This window comes from Dermacentor silvarum, chromosome 7 (assembly GCF_013339745.2).
Source record: "Dermacentor silvarum isolate Dsil-2018 chromosome 7, BIME_Dsil_1.4, whole genome shotgun sequence".
Classification (NCBI taxonomy): Eukaryota; Metazoa; Arthropoda; class Arachnida; order Ixodida; family Ixodidae; genus Dermacentor; species Dermacentor silvarum.
Genome location: NC_051160.1, coordinates 168,069,902 through 168,096,805, shown reverse-complemented (window position 1 = coordinate 168,096,805; position 26,904 = coordinate 168,069,902). Strand labels below are relative to the sequence as shown.

The window sequence follows — 26,904 nt, the reverse complement described above, 5'->3', positions numbered from 1 at the left end:
TACCACTTGCATTTATCATTTCGTCTACGACGACTACTTGCGACGGTTCTGCAAGATAGTTTTTGAGAACATCGTAAAATGGACCCCTAAAACCGCTGGAATATAGTTTTTGTAATAGAATCCCGTGATGAACTGTATCGAAAGCTTTAGATTTGTCCAAAAAGGAAGCAACGCTAAACAAATTTTGATCGAAAGCCGAATACAGTTCATCAGAAAATTCCTCTAAGAGGGCTACCGTACCACGACCGGTAACAAAACCAAACTGTTGAGTCGACAAAATGGAAAATTTTTCAACAAAAGATGACATGGATTTCAAGAGAAATTTTTCAATGATATGAGAAAGTATGGGTAGTATAGAAATAGGTCTATAGTTTTTAATGTCATCCCTTTGCCCTCCTTTAAAAAGCGGTTTAACAATTGCGGTCTTAAGCTCTTGCGGGAGAAGCGCGGTGTCAAGAAAATTGTTTAACATGAAGAGCAGAATGATGGATAAGGCTGTAAAGTTCCTTTGTAGCAGATTCGCTGATAAACCGTCGATACCAGGAGGCTTACAGGAGAAAAATTGGTTTTGAGGTACAGTTTGAGTGTCCGTTTTGATGAAATTGAGTACAGTTCAGTGGGTAAAGAATTAAAAACGTTAGGAACATAATATTTTCTGGTATAACGACCAAAACGGGTATAACACCATGGCGTAGTGAACTTATTATGGTGTCTCAGTGGTCTGACAGGAATCAAAGGAAAAAGAAAATCACTGTTCCAAAAATGTTTTATCACCACAGTTTGAAAAAACAGTGCGTCATATGAGGGCAACTGTAAAAAGGAAAATAGATTATTATTAGGGGTAATGGTTTCATTGTATGCAACATTTTGAGGAACAGATTTCAGAATAGAATTTAAGTTTGTGCGCCATGTAAATGAACAGTGATAAAATATGGTAATTCCGTATCTAAGATAGCTGTGCACAAGTGCGTGAACAATGATTTTCCTGACAGAAAATGGGAACAGGTATCTAGAGTTATACAGAAGACAAGATACTGCACGAAGCTTTTTGCTAATACCTGTAAAATTAGTCTTCCAAATCATATCAGAATCAAATATGATGCCTAAATATTTTACATTAGTTGAGAACTCTAATGGTATGCATTTGCAGTTCATACAACTGGAGTCGTGAACAAAAAAGGAACAAGACGATCAATTTTTTTATGGGGATTATGAAAGCAAACTAGTTTAGTCTTTTGTCTATTAATTCCAATTCCGTTACTTGTACACCAGTCCATTACAGACGTGGCATCTGCTTGAAGGTTATAAACGCACGTATTAAATTATGCTTGAGTTGACAGAAGGACAGTGTCGTCGGGGTACTGAAATATGTGGCATTTTATACAAATTGAGGCAAATCATTCACGTACAGCTTAAATAAAAGTGGAGATAAAACAGACCCCTGGGGAACACCCGATTTTAACATTATTTTTGTACTGGTATAGTCACCTATGCGCCCCACCTGAGAGCGGTTACTAAAATAACTAGACAATAAATTTATAAATGGACCCCTGAAACCAATTCTTTCTAGCTTATCAAGAAGAAATGTGTGAATAACAAAAATAAAAAGCCTTACTTGCATCTAAAAAAAAGAGCACATACGAATTCGTTATTATCAAAAGCTGAATAGATAGTGCCCGCAAATTCTTCTAGTAGGGAAATAGTGCTTATTCCCTGGATGAAACCAAACTGTGCTTGTGAGAGGACATTATTTTTATTTAGGAAATTGGTCGCGGGCTTCTTTCACGCCCGGAAAAACACATTTATGTAGCACGTATTGAGCAACAGAAAGCTGTATCGGGAGTTTTTCATGTTGCTCTACAATCTTCTCATTGACACTTTGATAATTAGGACAGTACTTCTCGAGTTAGATATTTAATTACAATTAGCTAAATAATTCTCAGTAACGAAAAAAAATACTGGCGGCTACTCAACTCTACTGGAAACAATACGCACTAGGTTTGCTTCGCGTAACGCCGTTCCTCTTTATTTAAATCGTACTGCGTGATAGCTGGGACACCCTGTATATATATATATATATATATATATATATATATATACAGGGTGTAGCCTGTATGCATATCGAGTATATACATATACAGCGTGTCTTTCACGATTTCACGATCTTTCACGATAAAAAAATCACATTTATGTCTTTCTCGCAGGCGCGAGCACAAGCGGGTGCTCGCGCCTGCGAGAGACAAACAATGGTATTCCTAAATAAACGCATAACTGTTTTGATGACCCAAATATAATCTTACTATCAGGGAGGGAACAGTCTACCTGACTGGAGCAGTATTTTTTTTTATTTGGGGTGTTGCTACGCTGCGCTCCGCAACACCCCAACGACTGCCGCTTCGCGCCGGCGCCCGGCACTACGGCTTTCGTCACGGCGCCGGGGCTCAAACGCGAGCAGTATCCGCTTGTTTACACCACCACAGTTCACCGAGCTCAAAAGACGTCATGCCACACCACCACTACTGCAACGATTTCCGCCACTAGAAGAAACGCTACAATAATAAAGCGCGGCCGGCGTGGCCCAGACACCGCCAGACAGTCAACGCGCCCTAAACGATTCGCTCCCTACGCACGTAGGAGCTGCGCCCGGTCCCGGAGATAAGAGGCCCACGCTCAGCGGAGACCAGTGCCTCAAAAGTCCCTAAGCGCTTATGTCCCTAGGCACCTAGGAGCTCCACGATCGCCATGACAACCCGTGTTAAGCGGAAGTCATGTGACCCGCAGCGCGCATGCCCCCGCCGAACCTACTAGCAATTGTAATGTCGCCACCCGGTTTACATATATCATAATCATCACCATCAACATTATGAGCCTATTTTTATGTCCGCCGCAGCACGAAGGCCTCTGCCTGCGACCTCCCATTACCCTTGTCTTGCGCTAGCTGACTCCAATTTCCACCTGCAAATTTCCTAAATTCATCACACCACCTAGGCCAGTATTTTGTAGCGATGCCTTTCTGATGCTAATGCCTTCTCGCGCTTTTCGCTCTTGGTCAGTGGTCAGAGCGAAGGTCCGCTGCCGTTATCAACGGCATCAGCCGGCCGTAAACGGTGGTTGACAAGACTAGTATAGAATAAAGCATAACGCATCGCTACAAAATACCGGCCCTAGTTTTCTGCCATCCTCGACTGCGCTTCCCTGCTTTTGGCAGCCATTCTGTAACTCTAATGGTTCACCAGTTATCTACCCTACGCATGACATGGCCTGCCCAGCTCCATCTCTTTCTCTTAATGTCAACTAGAATATCGGCTATCCGCGTTTGCTCTCTGATCCACACCACTCTGTTCCTGTCTCTTAACATTACACCTAAAATTTTTTGTTCTATCGTTCTTTGTAACGTCCTTAACTTGTTCTCGAGCTTTTTTGTTAACCTCCAAGTTTCTGCCCCATTTGTTAGCACATATGTTACATATATGTTGGCATATATATTTACTTCTATAGTAGTAGTAGTAAACACTTAATTTAGGTCCTGAGAAGCTAGAAAGGGGAGGGGGGCCTGCTAGCCGTTGGCTAGTCCCATGTCGGAACAGAGAGGTCGTGCCTCTCCGCTCGTTCACGGGCCCTCTGGACAGCTGCAGGAGTTGGACGTCTTGTTCTACATATATAGTTATTGATAACTACGTTTCAACGTAAAAATTCGAGACCCCGCCGTGGGTTTGCGTTGCTGGTTGACACCACGCACGTCCAGGACGTCTCCCCACGCCGTGTATTTGGCCCACGAAAGCTGCCTCTAAACTCGCTTTCAGCTTCGCTGTAAAACTTCCTCGGAACATTTGAGTTGGTTTTGGAAACGAACGGACGTTGCAGCAATTAAAAGAAATTACATTCTGGTGTTTTACATTCCAAAAATATGCACGCGGTCGGCGGAATAATTTTGACCCCTTGTGGTCACCATGGCTCATTCAATTTGGGGGATTCGCCAAGAATGGGTGCACAGCAATGTCACATACAATGTGCCGATGTTGTCTGTTAGGGCACATACGCATTGGCCCATGTTGTCTGCTCCGAAAGGCAGCTGCCAGCACACACCAAGTAGCCCAAGCTAGTAGACAACATGGGTCACTGGAGGAAAGAGGTTACATACAAAACGAAAAGGGGGCATTGTTCTGGAAGGACAATAATCGTAATAATACCTAAACATATAGCAATCAGCTGCCCACTTTACTGGTGGAATGTGGAGGGCATAGATGTATAATTAGGTTTTAGTTGAAAGGAAGGAAAATCTGTAAAATGTTTTTAACAGCTGGTGTGCAGCGAGTCCCGTCGCACTTCGCTTCCAATGAAATGCGGCCGCCTTGCCCGGTAATCGAACCAGCGACCTCGTGCCCTGCCACAGAGTGACTACGTCAGCTGCTGCATCATGTTCTATCGTTTCGCATGGCTTGCGAGAGGTCGCGTTTTGCGTTTCGCTCACGCAGCTCGTCGAAACTAAACGCCTACACTGTGGCCTATACTGATGTGCAATCCAGTCCATCCTGCACCAAAGTCACAAAGTAAGCGATGCATGTGCTACACAAACCATGTATTGCACCTAATAAACTACGAAAACTTAACGTGGTATGAAAGTTCCACTATCAATACCAATGTAAAGTTTACTGCAGGTGGCCTGCGCTGTGTCCGTACCCGCCGGGGTGGCACAGTCAGCTAAGGCGTTGCGCTGCTGAGCCCGAGGTCGCGGGATCGAATCCCGGCCCCGGCGGCCGCATTTCGATGGAGGCGAAATGCAAAAACGCCCGTGTGCTTGCGTTGTAGTGCACGTTAAAGAACCCCAGGTGGTCGAAATTATTCCGGAGCCCTCCACTACGGCGTACCTCATAATCAGAACTGGTTTTGGCACGTAAAACCCCAGAAAGAAGAAGAAGAAGAAGCGCTGTGTCCCTTCGGCCCATAGGTCGCCAATTCGTCCCTGGGTGGCGCTGGCTTGCTTCTGCCAACGAACTAGCGGACAATAAAAAAGATTTACGGATACTTGCGAATATCTGGGGCAATGCAGCGACAAATCTAGGCCTTAATTTTAGCACAGAGAAATCAGGAATTATGATCTTTAATGAAGAGACCAGTAACTTCGTGGCGTCAATTCAACCTATAGATGGCTTGCACTGACGTCATTGTAGCCGCCATGTTGGTGCACCGGCACGGTGATAAGCTGGGTCCGTAACGTCACGTGAAAGCTTTCAATAAGATGGATTGGACTAAAGTGTTCGTATGTTGGTGCCCCAAAACGGTGATAAGGTGGGTGCGTAACGTCACGTGAAAGCTATCAATAGTGAAGCAATACAAGTACCTCGGCGTACACATAAACGAAGGAAAGAATTACTCAAGCAACCACCAAGATTATCTGAAAATAAAGGGGAAGCGGAATGCAGCAATAATGAAACACAGAGCACTGTGGGGCCACAATAAGTATGAGGTGGTGCGTGGAATATGGAAAGGAGTAATGGTGCCAGCGCTAACATACGCAAATGTCATTCTATGCTTAAAATGGGATATCTTGTCGGGTTTGGAAGTTAACCAAAGATCAGTAGGCCGGTTGGCTTTGGGAGCCCACAGTAATACCACAAATGAGGCAGTGCAGGGTGACATGGGTTGGGCCTCTTTTGAAGTCAAGGAAGCACAGAGCAAAATTAGTTTTGAAGAAAGGCTCAGGAACATGGATGAAAATAAATGGGCGGCTAAAGTGCACAAGTATCTCTACATGAAAAGCGTGGACACAGAATGGAGGAAGAGGTCAAGGAAGTTGGAAACCAAGTACAAAATAATCGAAACTGCAAATAGACAACCAGGAGTCATCAGAAAGAGAGAGAAATAGAGATCGTGAATTGGATGCAAAGAATGGAAACAAAAAGGACAATGGAGATTTACAAGAATGAGAAGAAAGAAATTAGAAGGGAAATTTTGTACGCTAATACAAAGGGCAGTGCCTTGCTATTTGAGGCTCGAGCCGGATGCCTAAGGACCAAAACATACCGGAACAAATATTCGGAACTAGATGAGGCATGTGTATGCTGCAGTAAAGATCCAGAGACCACTCAGCACATCCTAATGGAATGCGACGGGATCCACCCAGCGAGAACCGTAGGTAACGTGCAAGTCCCAGAAGCGCTTGGGTTTAAAATGGAAGGAAACATCAACAGATCACCCGTAGAGATAAGCAAGAGACAATTAGAGTACTGGTGGAAAAAAAGCAGGGAGAAGATGGATACGATCTGATCTCTTAAAATCATAGGTAGCGGTACAAGGTAAATTTTTGAAAAATAAAAATAATGAGAGGTATACAAAAATGCTAGATAAAGAACATGTATAGCATACCTGCATAAATCAAGCAGGCTAGGTGACTATTTGTCGCCGCCCCGTTTCAAAGGGGATGCTAATAAATCATCATCATCATCACTGCCACCAACCAGCACCCGAAGGGCTTGCGTCCATCTACGTTGAGGCTTCGCACTGCTGCGCGTATACGCTTTGGAGGATGTCTGACGCGGACTCGCTTCGCCCGGGTGGTGGTCGTCCGAGGACGAGTCTGTCGTGCGTCACAGGGCACACTCTTGTCCCAGCTCATTCGGTGCCAGCTGGTCACTGATGCAAGCAAGCAAACAATCAAGCCAGCCAAGCAAGGCAAGCAAGGCCGAGCCAAGCCAATACAAAGCAAAGCAAAGCAGCTTGACAAGGTCCTAAAACCCGTTTTATGGCAGCAGCAGGGGGAACACAGTACATGAGTAACAATAAATCCGCAACAAAAAGAAGGGGAAAAGAAAAAGGAGAAACAAACACACACAAAAACTAATAAACCATAGCAAGTTACTGAGGTTACATAATATCACAAGATCAGCAGTATGGAAAGAATACGTCACTCCGATCAGTCATAAGATATGTGCGGATAATAGAGATGATACAGCAAAGTTATTATTGTGACCAACAAGTACAAAGTATTCAGTATGAAACCAATAATAATGTACCAAGCACTAACCAAGCAATAATATTTATACAGACTAGTTAACGAAGAATGTAAAACATCAATATTGTTACGCGAACGAAGGATGAAGAACTGGAGACTATTTACAAAGTATATTTACAAAGGATAACTGCAGCGCTGGCCAGTTCAGCCGACAGCTCGAGAGCCAGAAACAGTTCGTTTTCTTCGTCGGGGCGCCCGCGCGCATCGTCCACAAGAAACACGCAATATGCATGTATCATTATCCCCGGCGCCAGAAGCACCCTCCCGGTGAGTCTAAATATCTGTGGTAACAGGAGAGTAATATCGTTTGAGGCATGCGACATGCACAACGTCAGTGGAATTCGCGACAGATGAGGCAGTGGTACTGACTAGGGCGATTTCATAAGCAACAGGAGTCACGGCACGCAGCGCTCGATATGGTCCTCTGCACCGAGACAGGAGTTTTTCTGACAGGCTGTTCAATTCAATTCTTTCTTTATTTGCAGGCTTAGAACATACAGAAATACCAAAACTGGTTGGACCTATAGCCATAGGCTAGTTGCGGGTCCAATGAAAAATAAATAAATTATAAGTACAAGAACAAGTAAGACACATCACGTGCATACACGTATCTATCTTACACCTTTACGTAGCACGAGCGTACAAAAGAAATGCGAAATAGTGAAAAGCACGTTACAGTTTTAATTATTTCTAAAATAAAACACTAGTTAACACGAGGATTGCAGGCAAATTTCTTCATTATTATGAAGGTTCAAAGCATACATTACTAATCTCGAAAAAATCTAAACAACAATTAAGCCTGGTATTTTTTTAGGAGGCTTCAACGATTTACGAACACAATAAAGAACATTGTTCACATTGAAATGGGTTATTCAGGCTAAGCAAGTATTTTTTAAGCACGGACGAAAAATTATTTGCTTATTTTATTTCTGCTGGTAGTTTATTCCAAATTTTGGCCCCTGAAAATTCAAGCAAACGTTGTCCGTAAGTATTCCTAGTTGGAGGAAGATTAAAATTTCCGTACGTTTGATTTCTGGTCACTCGATAGGATGTGTAAAATGTAGAAATATGAAAAGGTAGGTTGTTTTTAACAATATTGAAAACACACGTGGCAATTTTTAATTCGTGTATCATATCATACGGCAAAACATTCATTCTATTAAACAGAGGCTGACTAGTTCATCGTAACATGAATGAGTAATTATTCTCAGGACTCTCTTCTGGAGTTAGCGTACAGGTTCAAGATAAGTTTTGTATGTCGCACCCCACGATTCATTACAGTATGCGATATGGCTATGGATGAGTGCGAAATATAATATACGCAGAGTGTTACTATCGAGATGATGACGTGCTTGTGAGAGTGCGTAGCATCCCGATGCGAGCTTTGTGCAAACTGCGCTTATTTGTTCTTGCCAGTGGAGATTTCGATCGAAAGTCACGCCAAGATAGTGAAATGATCTGACTTCGTCTAATGGAAAGTCGTTTATTTGTAAATCTAATGATTTATCAGGCAAGATATTGTTACGCGTTCTAAATTTATTTATTTATTTATTTATTTATTTATTTATTATTTATTTATTTATTTATTTATTTATTTATTTATTTATTATTACCTCAAAGGCCCCGGTGTGGGGTATTACATGAGGGATGGGTGATCGCTTCAGTAAAATGTGGACTCAATGGCAGCCTTGAAATGATGTGGATTAGAGTGGTGCACGACGTCTACGGAAAGGTCATTCCAGTCCCGGGCAGTCTTCACAAAGAACGAATGTAGGTGCGCAGTGGTCCGGGCTGGCGGAGGGTACACAGATTTTTCGTGATGTAATCGGCAAGATTGACGGTGCACTGGAATGATGGCTGAAGTACTAGGAGGAGAATGATCAAATTTGTGATAAAGACACAGTCTAAAAACATGACGCCTTATATCTAGATTGGAAATTCCTGCTTTTAATTTTAGTTGAGAGACACTAGTGTGGTATGAATAATCAGAATAAATAAAACGGGCTGCACGATCTTGAACTGCTTCTAGAGTGTTAGAAAGGGAGGTTTGGTGTGGGTCCCAGACAGAGCATGCGTATTCTAGCTAAGGTCTGATAAAAGTTATATAAGTTAGTATTTTTAATGATGAGGGTACAAAGCGCAAGTTGCGGCGGAAGTAACCAAGTGTGCGATTGGCACCGTAAGTGATGTTCGCAATATGACAGGACCAAGAAAGGTTATTCGAAAGTGTAAGACCAAGGTACTTGCATGACTCCACAGATGATATTTCCGAGTTGCAGAGAACGTACTTCGGGGTATGGTGAAGTTTACGTCGATGAAAAGGTACTAGTAAAGTCTTTGCAGTGTTCAGTGACATTAGCCACATGTTGCACCAAGTGGTAACTTTGTCAAGATCTTGCAATGCGTGGTTGTCGCTACTAGTGAGGATTGGGCGATAAATCACACAGTCGTCAGCAAAAAGGCGAATGTGAGAAGAAAGATTAGCCGGTAAATCATTTATATATATATATATATATATATATATATATATATATATATATATATATACTGTAATGGGGTTTATTGACGACTCAGAAACGCGACCGTCTCAGTTGAGCGTCGGACACCGAGAGCGCGAGCCCGTCTTCGTCGGCGGGCCGGTGATCATAGTGCGTCCACAGGGCACGCCAGTCACACAGGGTGCCAGTCTTCTTCGCTACAACTGCCCCCTGCAGAAGAAGGAGCCATCCTGGCAACTCAAGGAGAGGAGAGGACAAGGGGGTCGAATAGGGTTTAAGTCTCTGGACGTGGACTGTCTCGCGTCCACGACGCCTCAAGTCAGTAGATGGCGTTAGCGGCTCGACGACGTAGTTGACCGGCGTCGTCTGTTCAACGACGCGGTAGGGACCGTGGTATTGAGCGAGGAGTTTAGAGCATAGACCAGGGGTGCTTGAAGGTATCCACAACCAGGCTAGTGAGTCCGGCTGGTAGGTGCAGGGAGGTCGGTCATCATCGCGACGGAATTTTTGGAGACTCTGGTCTTCCGCCGTGAACGAACGGGCCAGCTGACGGCATTCCTCGGCATACCTGGAGGCTTCAGACAGAGGCCTGCCCTCTGATGGGTCTGGCCGGTAGGGGAGAATGGTGTCGAGCGTACATGTAGGTTCACGGCCATATACGAGAAACAATGGCGAAAATCCCATTGTGGCCTGTGAAGCGGTGTTATAGGCGTACGTAACATATGGCAAAACGAGGTCCCAGTTGGTATCATCCGATGCCATGTACATGGATAGCATGTCACCCAAAGTACGATTAAACCGTTCTGTTATGCCGTTCGTTTGCGGATGATAAGCTGTACTGGTGCGATGGACGTTATGGCACGCGGTCAGAAGGGCGTTAGAACTTCGGAAAGAAACGCATGCCCTCTGTCACTAAGAAGTTCCCGCGGTGCCCCATGACGCAGTATGAAGTGATGCAGTAGGAAGGACGCAATGTCGCGGGCTGTCGCTGTTTGCAGTGCCGCAGTTTCTGCATAGCGGGTGAGGTGGTCGACAGCGACAATAATCCAGCGATTGCCAGCTGATGTGCAGGGAAGCAACCCCAGCAATTCCGGACATCGCCTTTAGTTCACGGCTTTTACACCACGTGGCGTACGGACCTTTAAGATTCGAAATTCGCGCGATGACGCACGAAGTGTACTGGACGATAACAGAATACACGTTTTAACAATAAAAGAAAAACGAAAAAAACGACCACGCCAACAGCTTTCACCGTCGAGCATGGACGAGCGCGAATCAGGAATGGCTGATCTGATAACCGCCGCGCGTATAAGACGAGTGGCCCGCTAGTCTACTGTGAATCAGCAGTATTGCTGCTATTGATAGTCGTTTAGAGGCTCAGGCCCGCTTCGAGAAAGCGGGTGCAGAATCTTGAAAGAGCGGCCTCCGCCCCCCCCCCCCTTCCGTCCATCTTTTCCTCGTCCAACTTTTTGTCTGATCGAATCAAAAAAGGAAAAATGACCTTTTGTCGCTTCATTTCTCGACCGCTGATTCTAAAATAATAATCTAAGCTTGCTAAATGGTCGCGATGGGCGCATGTTTCAGGATATGCAGTCGCATATCCTGAAACTATCATTCAGGCCAAAGCACTACCCTGTCCCGCTCAAAAGCATATTTGCTTTGGCGGGCTGACGAATTACTGAGATTGTATATTTTGTGTTCTAATAATAATGAATGAATGAATGAATGAATGAATGAATGAATGAATGAATGAATGAATGAATGAATGACACCCTTAATCTCGTTTGGCCTCAGTTTACGAGTCCATTTGCGCATTTGCGTGCAGGTGCCTGGTCGAGTTATGTTGACTGCCACGGAATTTCTGTTTTTCGAAGGCGAAAGCCTTAGGTGCATGGCTATATTTTTGGTGCCATTGGCAGTGACCTTGGCGAAACCGCGCCATAACGAAAATGGCCGACACCGCAAAGAGTAAAATCACGTCAACAAATGCTCGGATTGACGTCAGTTTTCTCAGGGAGGTTCCTGTGAACAAAGTAAATTAGTGGCTTTGTAAAGAAAATTTGCTACATTTCAGCCGAACACCTTTTCTAAGCTTTTGGTAAGCGACGGGTGTAAATGCAGAAAATCATCTGTAACTGGTCAGTGTTAAAAAACCTGCTTCTCTGCACAGTGGCATAGCCAGACATTTTGTTCGGAGAGGGGGGCTCACGTTGCAGCGCGGCCTCCTCCTTATAGAATTGGTCGAGGGATCAAATACATCAATAATAACTGCATTGCCATTGCCAGTGTCATTGTATATTAGAGGCTGCAAACAAACTACTGAGTGCTACCCACTGTCAAGTAAAATATGTATTTTTTCATAAAAGAATATATTCATATGTCCCAAAAATAGTGGCAGAAATAACTGATATCAATGCTTCCGCATTTTTTTGTCTATTTAATCAGCAAAGAAAATATGACACGAACTTTAGAACGTCAAAATATCATAAAATATCAGTTCCAAACCAGCAAAGCAGTGCATACAGCTGGTGCGAAAAGCGTAAAGGCCATGAAAAGAACAAGTTGAGCACAAATATTTTGATAAATCTTTGTCATTAAACAACCTTGTTTACTTTTTTGTACAGTCGCGAGCAGAAGTTTGGAGACCATGGCATCAGCAAAAAATTTAAATATATTCAAGCGCAGCTGCCCCGCCCCGAATTGGCTTAATACGTTGTACTGGTCCATCACGCGCACGTAGGCTTGCGCTCTTGATTACAGCCGGAATGCCCAGGCTTCGAAGGAAAAAAATAAAATCGTGGCAGCAGAGAGGCTTGGCATTTCTGTACCGACGTGGTAGCGGCCCGCTACGTGCTGACGCGCGTTCCGAGGGACCGTAATAAAGTTTTATCATACCATCATACCATACCTTTGGTCTACAAACATTTTGCTCGTGACTGTACATATGCAACGGCCAGGAAAAAACCTCAATGGCGCTGTTCTTCGTTGTAATAGATTGCGCATGAGCAGTTGTTACCGGGCGTGTATTGTAATTACACCGATAATATAGTCGCAACAGTGAGTACATATAAGAAGCAGGAGTTCTGCAACATGCACATTAGAAATGCGAAAATAGAATGGAATATGCAAGTGCGAAGATACAAGTTGATAAAGGGCACAAAAGTGTCACTGGTAACAAAATGCACTGTTTGTATACACAAAGCCTCGCAGCAAGATGTTTAAATATATGTATAAGTATCCAATAAATCCACGTATTTAAGCAAACGTCACTGTATGTAATGCGTCAAACAAGACAAATAGACATGTTGCGCAGTCACACATAGTAGTAGCTTTACGCATAGAAAGACAGACGATCCAGGCAAGAACAAAACTATGATCGCAGAAATCGTGATATGTTCCAGAAGGACCGCCTGCTGGGCTAGTTGGTGTAACATAGTTACTTTCAGTTTGGCAGAACAGTTTGGTTCTCCTAGAAGCTGACAAGGAAGGTGGATTTGTTGTGATGCCGAAAGGCACGTTCAATGAAAAAGCCCAAGCGGCAGTGGACAAGAACTTTGTGGCTGTTTAAAAAAGTGCAGTGAGGGTTAAGACTAAGTTCATCAAATTTTGTAAGGACTTGGAATTGAATGATCTTGCTAGTGCTATTAGAAATAGTAAGGGGAACAGTCTGAAGGTTTTCTTTTCTGCAAAAACACATTAGGTAGATGTCCCTTTCAGAACCATTGTGAGCGAAGGGGGGGGGGGGCTTCGCAAAAGAATGTTAGTCAGTTTTTACTGAAGAGCCTTAAGTGACTCACGGTTGTTGATCCTTTTCGCGTGAGGAAATCTGAAGAAGTCACTGAATATGTGAAACACAACGAGAGTATAGATTATGGCTTGTCGGTGGTCGTTGAGGACTTGGTTTATTCAGTACCTCAAGATAAGCTTTTAGTTGCTGTTAGGAAGTGCATTGAACAGAGTGGCGAATGCGATTTCCAAAACTCTGCTTGCTTGTCGTTTCATAATTTAACGCTTTTAGAATTTTATCTTAGTGTAACATTTATTGTTTTAAACGAGCAGCCTTTTCTGCAACGCAGACGAGTGTGTATTGGGTCTTGCGTGGCTCGATTCTATGCGACATATTTTAGCTGATATAGACAGTGTGCTTGATTTGGCTTTTAATGGGGAGAAGGTATTCAAAGTGTTTCGGTACGTCGATTACTTTTTAATTCTTTTAAAGAAAGAGGACAGTTTCACTGCCCCTGGGAGTATTTTAGATGTTTTTATTCAAGATGGGAAGGGTTTAAATTTCACTCATGAATTGCTTGGAACTGATGGGTTACAATTCCTGGATCTCAGGCTAAAATTTAGTGTAGGCCATGTTTGCTGAGAGTACCTCCCACGGGTTAAGAAGTTTCCCCTGCCTTTTTACTCTGCCCACTCTAAAATAGTAAAAAGGGGCATCGCATTACAATGTATGGATGCTGCGCTCCGTAAGTCATGCCCGCATTCAATGCAGCATAGATTTGACAATCAGATTGGTCGCCTTTTAGCAGCGGGATTCCTTGAGTTGCTTGTTGTTGACGTGGCTGAGTCTATCCTGCAGAGGGTAAAGAACAGAGCTGGAGCGGAAAGGGCTGAGACCCAGTGATGGATGGCGAGACCCGTAGCCATGCCTTATATGCATCAGGTCTCGCACAACCTGAAGAAGGTCGCGAACAGGCATCGTATTCCTGTGGTCTTCGCGGCTCCTAATAAGCTATCGAGGCTCTGCCCTCGAATTTGCGGTGACAGGAAAGAAGGTTGCCAAACAAGCCAAGATAGCCGCTTCGTGGGGTGTGCGACAGGAGTGCTATACTCCGTCCCCTTGTTGTGCGGGAAGGTGTACATCGGCCAAACCGAACGGTGCATAAACGACCGGCTCAGGGAGAGTGCGCTCAAAGTTAAGAAAAAAGAGGACAGGTATGCCCAACATTTGGTTGCCCACATCATTAGGTGTGGTTGCGAGGCACGATTTTATGAGACCACTATCTTAGGCAAATCAACAAGCTACATGGCTCGAGTGGCTCTAGAAGCATTCTACATCCACAAGAACTCGGATATTTGTATAAGCGAAGCGTCAATTCTTTTGCACAGTGCCGAACTGAACTATTTGAACTCTGTTGCCTGAGGGAGATAGTACTGTAAACTTTTTTAGATTTCTTTTTATCACCTCGCATGGGAAAGGGGCGTGACACTGGTGTACGTGGTTCACCTTAGAAATCGGAGGGTTTGTTGACTGAAATAAACGGTTGGTAGTAGCGCTCGTCCGCGTCTGTCGTGTCTTCGTGTGTGTTGTGCGTACTTTTTTGCGCTATGTCTGAAAGTAACTCGTGATATGCACTTGGGCCATGCGGCGGTCGTGACAGCACCATATGGGTAGATAATAGAGGAATAATGCAGAAATCAGTACGAAAATGTGTAATTTAACTGCCTGCAGAGCGGCGACAAATTTTCTGCACCCAAAATTAAGGAAGGGTATTGCTTCGGTTAAAAAAAGAAGTAAAAGCGGGTAGCTAAAAAGGAAAGAAAAGACCAAACGAAATCCAAAGATGATGCGGCAAGTTAAACTACCCAATATCAGAGCGTGTTTGCTGGAAAACGCCGCGAGGGCCGGGCTTTCAATAAACAAGGTCGGTAAAATTGGTTATTGATGTCCTCATAGTTTTAGTTTTCACACTATAACTTTGATCATGATGCTACCTGTTTGAATAAGCGGCGATAAATTCTGCAGTTTTAGAAACTAATGAACAGTCATACGTTTTCATAATTACGCGTTTATGGACCTGAAGGAACAGAACCTTTACTTGCATTGATTTTTGCCGCTTCGCTATCTAAAGGACAAACTTCACTCGGCGGGGAAGTTTAGTGAAGCGGTCAATGACTTCGGACACGTTGATGCCGACGTCTCTGTGGACGTCAGCATCCTTGTCGAGCCAGACCTTGTCGTCTGCAAAAAAGAACCGCCTCAAAAATAGGCCGTTAACTTTCTTTTGTTTTCTCTTATTTTACTTTGCCTGCCTAACCATGTGTTCCTCAGACATTGTAGAGCGCAAGTAGTTTGCTAGAATCTGAGGCCGTTTCTACACATTTGCATAGAACCTGCAGTCGCAATGAGAGAGGGCATATATTCCTGTGTTAAAACCAAAAAGTACTCCTTCGATGTCGTTGGCATCCTTGTTTAGGTACCTTGCACAAACAGTAAACTGTTGGATACCGGCAATATCCGTCGTTTCGTCAGCAAATATGGAGAAGCAGCCTGCACCATTTACTTTTGCATCTAGGCTTTCTTTGATAATTTCACCACAAATTTCTATAATTTGGTTTTGTACATCTGGGCTCAAATGCGAGGTATTACTGGGGCAACATCCAAATGGTTCTTCAGAAATGTATCTCCACAATCAGCTCGCAAATGAAGAAGCGCTCTGAAAATACCAATATTTTCTGAGGGGATTTGCTTAAATCCATAGGACCACTGTCCCTATGGCCACGGAGTGCCAGACCTTGATGTCCGCAAAAAAAGAAGAACCGCCTTAGTAATAGGCCGTTAACTTTCTTCTGTTTTCTCTTATTTTACTTTGCCTGCCCTGGTCCAGCTGATTGATCACATCGGGCGCCCTTACTGAAAATGTTTGGAGAAAATTATCAGCTGCCAGCTGGCAGTCACGCTCATATTTAGTATTTTCGTGTGTGTGTGGAAGATTGCGAGCGTGCGCTTCCATTTCTGAAACGGCTCGGACACGGGGGCTCCAGTGCGCGCATGTTAGCTCAAGTTTATAAGAACATTAAACCCATAAAGTTCCAGAATTGAAAATCTAAAGCACGCCTTTGGAAATGTCAGTGCACCTTTCGCGTCATAAGTTTATGAGAACTTTATACCCATAAAGTTTCGCAATTGAATTCCATGCGCTCCGTAGATTCCCCGGCCGCTGCGAGATGCCGCAACGCGCCCGCTCGCTATCGAAAAACCCTTGAAAGTTTGTGCTCGGATGGGGCTCCTTGCGTTATGTGAGTCCAGATGCCAAGGGCGTTGCGACAAAATCCGGCCCGAGTTCGCAATGTGCGTGCCGAAATGTCTTTTCGAGCGTGAAAAAGACATTATTGACAAAATCCAGAATGATTCCCGGCGCCGGTGGTTGTTTTGGTCGGCGGTGCATGCCAGCACGAAATAATTTCGGGGGGGGGGGGGGTCTGAAGTCCCATCAGTGCTATTACTGCTACTACTACCCCTACTGCTACTACTATTACATTATTATTAAATAATTATTATAGCGAAAGTACAACAACAATGAACGCTTTACATGACATCCAACGCAGTGTTTTAGCATAAGTGATGCGAATGTTCCATTACGATTATAGAAAAGTTTTCATGTGTTTTGATGCAGATTGATAGTGGAATCAACATTCTCTGGCTTACTTATCGTGATTTTCTTTCATTTACCATAAGCCACATCTCCACTATTAAATCTCTTAAGCAAACATTAGTGGACCCTGGGCTTGGGCTCCCGTGTACTGGTGAGGGATAGTGCCCCTGTATACGCTGGGCCTCTCTTTTCCTCGCGCCACCGGCACCGTCGTTGGGCGAGCGTCGTCACGCCGTGACCAGTGATATAAGTCGTTCTACTCGGCACAGAGCAGAGAACATGGAGGAAAGAACGCCGGTGTACCACTTGCTTCAGCTCTTGTGCCATCCGTATCGGCAAAAGCGCGTTCCCACCACGGCGTCAGGAAGCACATCTGGCCGCTTAGGCCGGAGCAGTGGTATCGCTCCTATCGCGTGGACTCGCGCAGTATACACGCTCGCAAGAACTATCTGCAGCAACTCTGAGCATGACGGGACGCCGCGCATGCACCGGGCTACGCAAATCGCAATGAAAGTGGGAAAGCTGTTCACTCTGTGCCGTACAGACGGACCGTTGTCGTCTACAGTAGTCATTAATGCGAAAGCATTACATGAGCCATGAGGCAGAAAAGCTGGCGTCGTCCACAACGAGTGGTATCAAAAGTCAATGTGAAGTCATCAGCGTATTGAATGAAATCAGAAGTAATAGAGGAAGTAGTAAATGGTATGACAATGGTAATTAGTAGTAATTACGGGTAGTTATTGTGAATTAAGGTGAATTACAGTGAAGTGAATTTAAGTTACAAGTTAGAGTAGGGTGACTTAAGGTGGAGTCAAGTGAATTAAGGTGAAATAAACTGAATTACAATGAATTAAATTTGGTTAAGGTGGATTAAGGTGGATCACCATATTAATTTGTAGCTACTTGGCGATGAGTTCTGAATGGTTGTGGTCTGGTGATTAATGAACGCAGAAAAAAGAAAGCGAAGGAAGGATCGCAAACAGGTTGTAATACTTAAGAAGTTTTTATTGGTAATGACTAAGAGAAGTCATAATGCTTTCGCATTCAAATCACGTAAGGATACTTAAGGTACAATTTTTTTGCGCATGGGCCGCCACAGGGCTATTGCTTGAAACCCCACCGCGCCTCTACCCGCCATAAAATTCTTTGCAGTAAACCTTCTCTGTGATAGCGTTCATGATCCACCATTAAAACCCGCGATGTTTGGCTACGTCATAGTGCACAGCTATCCCTTTAATATCAACAATCTTTTTAATCTTCGGTGCGAACGTCCATCACATCCAATTATTTGCAACGGCAGCCTCCGCCACATCCGAGTTTCACCCCACCGCCCGTATATTTCGGCCGGCAGCATACTGCACTGTCAATGCTTGAAGGGGTCTCCTGCGTCTCAGCGCGAAGCTCCCCTCGCTAGAAACCGGAGTAGTTTCTGCGCGCGCTAAGAGTGCATGTTTATTTCCCCTTAAACACTACGATTAGCAACATCTGGGTTTAAAATTTTAATTAAAATATAGGCTTTTACGTGCAAAACCACCATCTGATTATGAGGCACGCCGTAGTTAGGGACTCCGGAATAATTTGGACCACCTGGGGTTCTTTACGCTGCACCTAAATCTAAGTACACGGGTGTTTTCACATTTCGCTCCCATCGAAATGCGGCCGCCGTGGCCGGGATTCGATCCCGTGACCTCGTGCTCAGCAACCCAACACCATAGCCACTCAGAAACCACGGCGGGTCGGAACAGATAGGAAATTGAAATGAATCACATGCATCAAAGTTTGCATTGCGAGTATTATGAAGTACAGTTTCAGTTTTTTTTGCAATTTATGATATATGACAGCCTTTGTGATGACTTCAATTTCCTGTTTTACGTTTAGGCTACTGACACTGCACAAACTATATTTTTTTGTCATAATACGGAATACAGGCACCAGAGTGCGGCTCACAAACACATCGGTATAATGAGGAGTAATTTGTGGATACGTTTCTCGCTATGGATAATATAGGAGCTCCTTTCTCGCAAATATGTGTCTTGGGTCAGAGCGCTTATGCTGAAAGTGGACTGATCGTCCGCGCTTTTCGTGGAGCTACCGAAGTGACTGTGAAAGCCTTTCGCTCTTTAAAGGTGTAAGCCTTTCGATGCCAGGCGCCTGAATTATACAGAAAGAACGTGCTCGTCCGGAACCAGAAAAGTCGCAAGCATCATGCCAAGGTCGGGATTACCCTTCTACGGGTTAGTCGCGTCCTTGACAAAAAAATAAAAACCGGGGAGTGACAAGTCATTTTTAACGACGGGCTGTCGTTCTTATCGTGATCACACATGACGACTTGCGCCAACGTACCGCGCTTTGTCGGGAAGCTGTGATGGTTCATTCTTTAGAAAGGGTATTTATTTTTTCCGCAACGTAAATTACGTCATCAGGGCACATTTAAAAATATAAAGGTCACGAGTCAGGCAGTGGTACCTAGGTGAAATGAACGCCCGAGAAAGATGGACTTGTAGTCACTTTCTTTTGGAAATGCTGATAACGTTGCAGTTTAAAGCACAATAGAACTTCATGCACAGTATTTTTACCAAGAGCTTAACAGAAGGCTATTCAGTCGTGATATTATTAAACTTATAACTTTTTAGCAGAGACACTCTCACATGACTTCAAGATATATACAATAAAGGGCTCTGTAATTTCCACCGTGACTTAACCTATAGGTACGTTGCTGTACTTCATGTAATAATCCCAGTCCGCCTACTCACATATACCGCATTCTAATCACATCTACCATGGCCTCGGCTACATCCCAAGAAGCAATTGCCTACCTATTCTCATTGCTAAAGATTCGGTTGGCGTAAGACAGGCCAAAATTCGAATATGAATGCTCTGTATGGAATTAGCATGGAACCTTCAGTGATATAGAACGTATGCATTACACTCGAGTCTGTCCAGAAACGGGAAGTAACATTAATTTACTCTAACTATTCATCTATCATCAGTGTTAATAAACAGAAAGCATGCTGAGCTTCTATCGCTAGGTTTGCGTCGTGAAGTCACCTGACCTGGCACAAGTTCTACAATTCTACGCTCTAATATTCCATCACAAAGAGCTCGGCGCTTGTCATCACATATAATCTAAAAAGCAGCCTTGCCTTCAGAACGTACAGCCAGCGTCCAAAGCTTTCGCACGCCTGAAGCTGAAAAAATATTATATTTCTACGCCTGAGGCACGCATCGTGGCATTCGGATTTACAGCGTATACTGGTCTAGAGTAAACAAAACTTTTCCACAATTTTACTGGCTGTGAGCGTAGCTGCGTTGAAAATGAACTTATTTGCAGGATCTCGGCCGCGTAAACTTTTGATGCTGACTGTGCCATTTAACACCTGTATTTTCTTTATTCTGCACACATTTTTTAGTGAATGGCCTTCCAGCCAACGTCATGCAATGCTTACACCTGGCTAATTTTCAGGACAGCCATCACAGACATGGCGTATTAAGTGGAACTGAACTATTATGTAGAACGTCATTATTATCACCAATGAGGTGTAATAAATATGTAAACAAATAAAGGATAATAACATTGCCTATGAAATTTTACTCAAATCTCAGGACTACTTCAAAATTTCGCCTGTTCGTCTTGTGTACCTCGCTATGCTTTCTAGGAAACTGAAAGGGCGAAAATCAAGTGTGAAACTGACATGTCCTGTGGCACCATGGCAGAAAAGAGAAGGTTTGGCTTAGTAGGACCATATGAAAGGTTCAGCTGCCATTGTGCTACTCACACACAAAGAACGACACTTTTGTATTTTATTTATAGGCAGTAGACAAAATGATAAATGATGCTCAGTGCAAACTGGCGTGATCATGACAAAACGACCGTACCTATATGGGTCATAAACGATTCTAATAAAGTAACATTTCTGCAAACTGTCACGATCCTTTCTCATGTTTATTCAATTGTTCAAACATGTTAAATTTAGGGTAGGAGAATATTCTCACAGAATTACTAAAGAATTGCACCAGTAATTATATCATGGTGCTGTGACCTGATTCAGCAATAGATTTAGTCAAGAACAGAACAGCAGAATGCTATATGGCAACTTCGGTAATTGTAGCCGAAAACAATGTCTTCTTGCACAACTTTGTGGGCATAATTCAAAAAGGGTGTGGTCTGTGATTGGAGTCGTTCTCTATTTTTACACGACAGGCTACATTAACACCTCCCAGAGTCTTTTCGCATAATTTCTAATACTCCTCTGCGTAAGTTGTGGTAAAAGGGTAAAAGGATATTAAGACCATTAGTATTTCTGGAATTTTGTGAAGGTATATGGGAACGGTTCAAATGATAAGAAGCGTGCGCTCCATATTGAGGGTAGAATGCTTATGTTTCGAGGTACTGGTTTGTACTAAGAAAACAAGCTTGTGCAATAATTCGGACAGCCATCATTTGCACCGAAGATCAGGTATACGAAAAAATTATGCTTTGATATAATGCAAATATACTCAGTCAAATAGCTTCAACTGCATTCCTTTGTAAAGATACTACGTCTGGGGCTGCAGCCAACTTTTCTACTTCTGTGTCTTTTAATTGCACACACTGGACGCTATTTATTTTTGTGGTACGTTTCGAGCCGCACAAGAGTCGCACAAACACGCCTTTCCCAAGAAATAGCTGAAAAGGCAAAATATTTCTTAGTAATGTCTTCATAAATATTCACCTTAAGAAAGAAATGAACTTTCAAAACACGTTACCTGGGTTTATGCTCCAAAATACAATATACCTAAAGCGCAAAAGATGTTTGGAAGCACGGTCGCATGTTCTCGAAACCAGCCAGCTATTTTTTTAGGAAGACGTTGGTACAGTACAAAGAAACCAAACAAGAACCGTAACCAAATGACCTGCATTTCGGAATATGGCGGAAAACCGCCAAACTAAGCAGTGACAAAGTGATAAGAAGAAGCGCGGCGCAGCTGGCTTCGAACCAGCGAACTCACGATCGTGGTATCAGTGATCTTGATCTGTGGTCGCTCAACACGCTCGGTTACCATTTCGAAGCGCTACAGCTAGCGAAAACTAGGTTTATAACCTACCACAATAAATTCCGCGACCATGTTATGAAAACTGTGATATTGGAATGACTTCTTTGCCATTTCAAGAGCTGCTGCTGCAACTAGCTGAAAGCTGATTTATTGAAGTTGATAAATCCCCAGGAATACGTTAGTCAATGCAATAGGTTCATCGCAAATTGCTTTTTACTGGCCAAAAAAGCCTCCAAAATTTTGACTTTTCAATACACTGCCATACTTGAAACTTCGCCCGCAATTTGGAGCGCGTTTTCAGCCGTAAGTAATGGTACCACTTGCATGATATTTCGGGCTAAGCGCCTAGAGCTTATTTCCACGGGAATATTTAAAAAGATGGCTTCTATGATTAGTTCTTTAGAAAAAAACGACGCTCTCCCATAGAAAACGCGTATGTTTTCAGAGGCGGCCGCTAGAGGCGCTGTTCGGCGATGTCCCAAATTCCTGGTAATGTATAACAATTTTACACGCCTTTAATTTCAATATCTGTTTCTTTTAGGTTCATTGTAACTACTGAATGCTACATACTGGGGCGAGATTCAGAAAAACGTTCTCACGCTAAAACTGTTCGCAGAAGCAGGTGTCAGCCAATCGTGGTGCAGCACTTACGATCGAAAAGCTTCGTGAATTCGGCTCCTGGTGCTTTGTTTCTCTGTTTTAGATCTTGTCTGGTTTGGGTATCACTTCTTATAATGTTACCTTGAAAAAAGTTTTAATGCGTGTATACATCCTCCCCGCTATAATCCTCCTCGAGCGAATATGGAACTGTGTGATAAATAAATGAAAGGCTGTTCCAGTGAGTGAATCGTTCTGGTTCTGTTTTCAAGAAGGCTTAAATGTGCGTGCGATATGGCGAAATTTAGTCACGTTGTTACGCAGGCTAATAACCAAAGTGGGCCAAGCAGCAATAAAACATATACGTACCGCCGCAAATATACACAGGCTTCAAGCGTTGAGTTGTACGAACAATGCTGAAAATGTGTTCCTATAATAAAGTTTTACCGCATGGCCTGCATATTGGTTCTTGGTTCATTAAAGTCATGTTATTCTATTGATGGTCTAGTCGTATGCACGCCGTCATATGCAACAGCTGTCGCCTTGCGTCACCCTTGAATCACCTGTTAACAATAAGATTGTCGAACTTAGTGTGTCCTAGTGGTTTTTCCCTCATTCCTTTGGTGCGAGATATCATTTTGTAGTTGGATTCATGACCTATCTCGTTAGCGAATTTATTGTAAGGATAAGGCCATGCCGCGTGCAGTTGGGCCTTTTCTCTGCGCTCTATTATGTCTGACTACCGGCATTTTCAAGCTTAGTACAATAAATAAAAGAAGCAAATCAATGCAGCACTTACACCATTGAACATTGATTTGAAGAGCACAATTTTTTCATGTGCCAAGAAAATGATAACATAAGGGTGTGTAAATGGTGTCATGGCACTCAAAAAGCGCTTAGCATTTAACGAAAGTGCATCAATCAGCTGCTGGATATCGTATTTGACCGTTTTTTCCCGAAGCTGTACACAATGCCGCCACACACGTCGCATTGCGGGAGAAGACGAATACTGTCGAAAATGTTAACAACTTCATATTGAGAATGCTTATTGTAACGTGAAAAAAAATTTTCTGCTGACTTTTTTCTAGCGCAGCATGGGCTAGAAAGAAAGCAAGTGCTAAGATCCAAAGACAGAGTTGATAGACTGTCACTATCCGCTTTCAAAAGCACGAAGCCAATTTGTCTTGTTTGTGGTAAGGTTGTGACTGTTATTTGACCGACTAGGGGGCTGGGACGGTTTTTTGGCGAGAAAACAAAAGTAGTAGCCCTGGCATTGTCCGATAAATGACCATACCCTGACAGTTCATGTCATGGCACGAGAGTGGAGCCACGTGTGCAACTTTCAACAAAAAACGGCTACAGCGCAAAAGCTTGTAATACTCGCCTTCGCGCACTACCGTTAAATGTCGCACGTTTAATAAAAAGAAAAGAAAGATGAAGTAGCACTGTGCTTTTTGATCACCTCGAACGGGGACTACTTCCAAGAACGCCGAACGCAGATGACTCTACCTACTGCAAGAATGTTTAGGTGTTTCCATCGAACGAGACAGTGACGTTATGTTAATGTTTTGAGACGCTGCCCAAAACAAACAGGAAGAAAACAACAAGAGACGGGAAAGAGCGCACACTACCTAATACCACCATTTTTGGGCACTTGTACTTTGAATTCACATTTAAAGCAACGGTTTGCGCGAGAGAATATATCCATTTTTCCAACAAGGAATCGACCCACCACCAGAAACGCTCTTTCTGCGTGCTGATCTGCGCCATCCAAAAGAAAACCGGATTTACAACATGTCTATGCCTCCGTATCCGCAGTGGCAGACACCAATCTGCTTTTTGTAAACTACACGCTGTGCCCCATTTGCTCGAAAAAATTATCGGCACTCAGTCGCAAAAAGACAGAACTGCGCCTGTTTTCGAAACTTGTATGTGTATTGCGCCTGGCTTGAGCTTATAAGTAATAATAATATTAACTACAACAATATTAACAATAATGTCAATTTCGCCCGACAGGCGAATCACTGATTGCGACAGAAAGTTATTAGACAGCTGTGCAAACTAAGGTTAGTCGTTTTATCAGCTGCATAAACTGCTGTAAACATTCGCTTACAAACTAAATTAACCTGCACGTTGTCACGCGCGCACAATCACACACGAACACATCTCTCTCGATAAGCGCGGACACTCGCTGTCAAAACGATGGCGTGGGGGAGAGTGGCAGCAACAGCGAGCGAATTGTCCATCGTGCTACTTCTAGCTTCAACGCGAACTAATTGCGCCGAGAATACACCGCACACGAAGGCATCAGGGGCACTTTAACGAAAAGCTATTCCAAACTGCTTCTATTCTATTTTTCGCAATCAGGCCTCCATGATTGCTCAACTTCACTTGTCTTTCACGCAACGTAACGGAAAAATATTAGCGTAGCTTGCACGGGAGGCGCAATGCAACAGAGAAAGAGGAGCTGATGGGCACCTAGCTTGGCATGGCTTTTGAGCTAGGCTAAGCACTACCAAGTCATCCCCAGCATTTTCCGGAATTTATTGATCATTTATCGATTAGCTGCTGGTTGACTGTCGATTGTCTATCGATGGCAGACTAAGCTTAAGTAGTCTCAACCATGCTTAGCTAGACTTAACCAGGCTCAGCTTCGCCAGTTCACAGAGGTATGTGTCATTGCGCTTGGACCCTTTCTGCCTTACCGCCAGGATCGGCCCACAATTTCTGTTCGCAGGTTACAGACTATCGCTCGGCTTGAACAGCTCCGCTGTTAAAAAACAGCGAGACTATTATGTGAGACCGAACAACAGAAAAATATTATTTTTCGATTCTATGCCTTTTTACCATCAGCCATCCGCAATTGGTCAAAAATGTTCGGGCTGCGTCCACTTCGCCTGTCTGTCACCTGACGCCCCAAAACCGTGAAAAATCACTGCGTCAAAGTGGCGTGTACGCATTGAAGATGCATTATTACGCCAATCAAAACTTAATTTTCGTTTTAATAGCCAGACACTGCCCCGTTCCGACATGAATAGAACGTGGGTACCCGCCGATCGCTCTGGCACTGGCTAGTCGGAGCTGCCGTGGAAAATAGATTTATTTGCCTATATTAAAAATTTTGCGTGACATTATATGGTTGTCGAGTCCTTTCAGCACGTAAACGACATCGCTATGTCAAATTTTCTTCACTGAAGATTCCTGAAGATTCGGGGATGCGGCCTGCAAAACCCCGATGACCAGCATCAATGCATCCCAAAATGCAAGATCTGCGGCGGTCCGCACCTTACCACGGGTAAAGAATGTGCGCATAAATTTAAGACGCCGTACATCGTTCGCCGACGACGCTTCGAGCGTGCCAGACAGCAACAGCAGCCCCCACACCATCGATCGTTCGATCCTCCGATCAGCAAGCCTCATCCAGCCCAAGCCTTAGAGGCCGACGACGCTCGCGCTCGAGAGGCCGATCCACAAGTCAACGGGGCTCCAGAAGTCGCTCTGCCTCAAGATCGCAACCCACGTCACCTTCTCGAGCGCACTCCAGCTCCAGAGGATGCTCCAAGTCCCGCACCGGGACTTGGAGCTAGGCTATGTTCGGTCTGAAGGCTGATCGTGTCCTGTCTCCAACAGGACACGATCCAAGACCCCCACCGGCGGTAAAGGCAAGTCCTCTCTAACGTGGGCTGATAGAGTCCGTGGCAACCAAACGCAGGCGTCCAACTCCCAAGACTTGCATCGTGCGTCTCACGAACGATCTCGAAGAACTTAGGCGTGCCAATGATAAACTTAGGAAAGAAAACGCTCAGTTCAAGCAGCAAATAAGTCGGCTAGGCGCCGAGATGGCCGAAATACGAAAATTAGCGCTCACACCGCCGGCTCCTCAGCCCGCCGCATGCTCGTCGGCCATGGACACGGCGGAGCCCGCCCCCCTCCCCCCAAGACAGCTGCAGTGAAGCGTCGCGCCCTGGATGACTCAAGGGGAGACGAGATGGTAGAACTCCTTTCGGAGCTCAAGAACGCCATCTCCAACATTCACACAGGTCTATCTCACGTACAAGAAATGATCGCGCACCCCCAGTTGGACCTGGTCGCCCTCAGCGCGAGAATACTTCGGCTGGAGGGGACAAGCCATGGATTTTTGCCAAGCACATCGACATCACAAATCTCAAACTTGCACAGCCTCATTGCCCCACCGACTGAGGGTGCCATCCTGGAGGCGGCACTTTCGCAATCCAAGCCCAAACATGGATAACGGAACGAAGGTCATAATGTGGCAGTGGAATTGCGCAGGGTTCGTCAGCAAACGGGCGACCCTTCGACAATACCTAAAAAGTGTAAAGGATAAACCCCAAGTAATTGCCTTACAAGAAACGATCACATC

The 26,904-nt window shown here is 44.2% G+C and overlaps 1 protein-coding gene across 1 annotated transcript in view; it reads left to right on the top strand.

Annotated features, from left to right (window-relative positions):
* The window catches only part of LOC125947057 (translation initiation factor IF-2-like), a 550,732-nt gene that overhangs the window by 412,776 nt on the left and 111,052 nt on the right, over nucleotides 1–26,904 (top strand). The gene's annotated exons all lie outside the window — the stretch shown is intronic.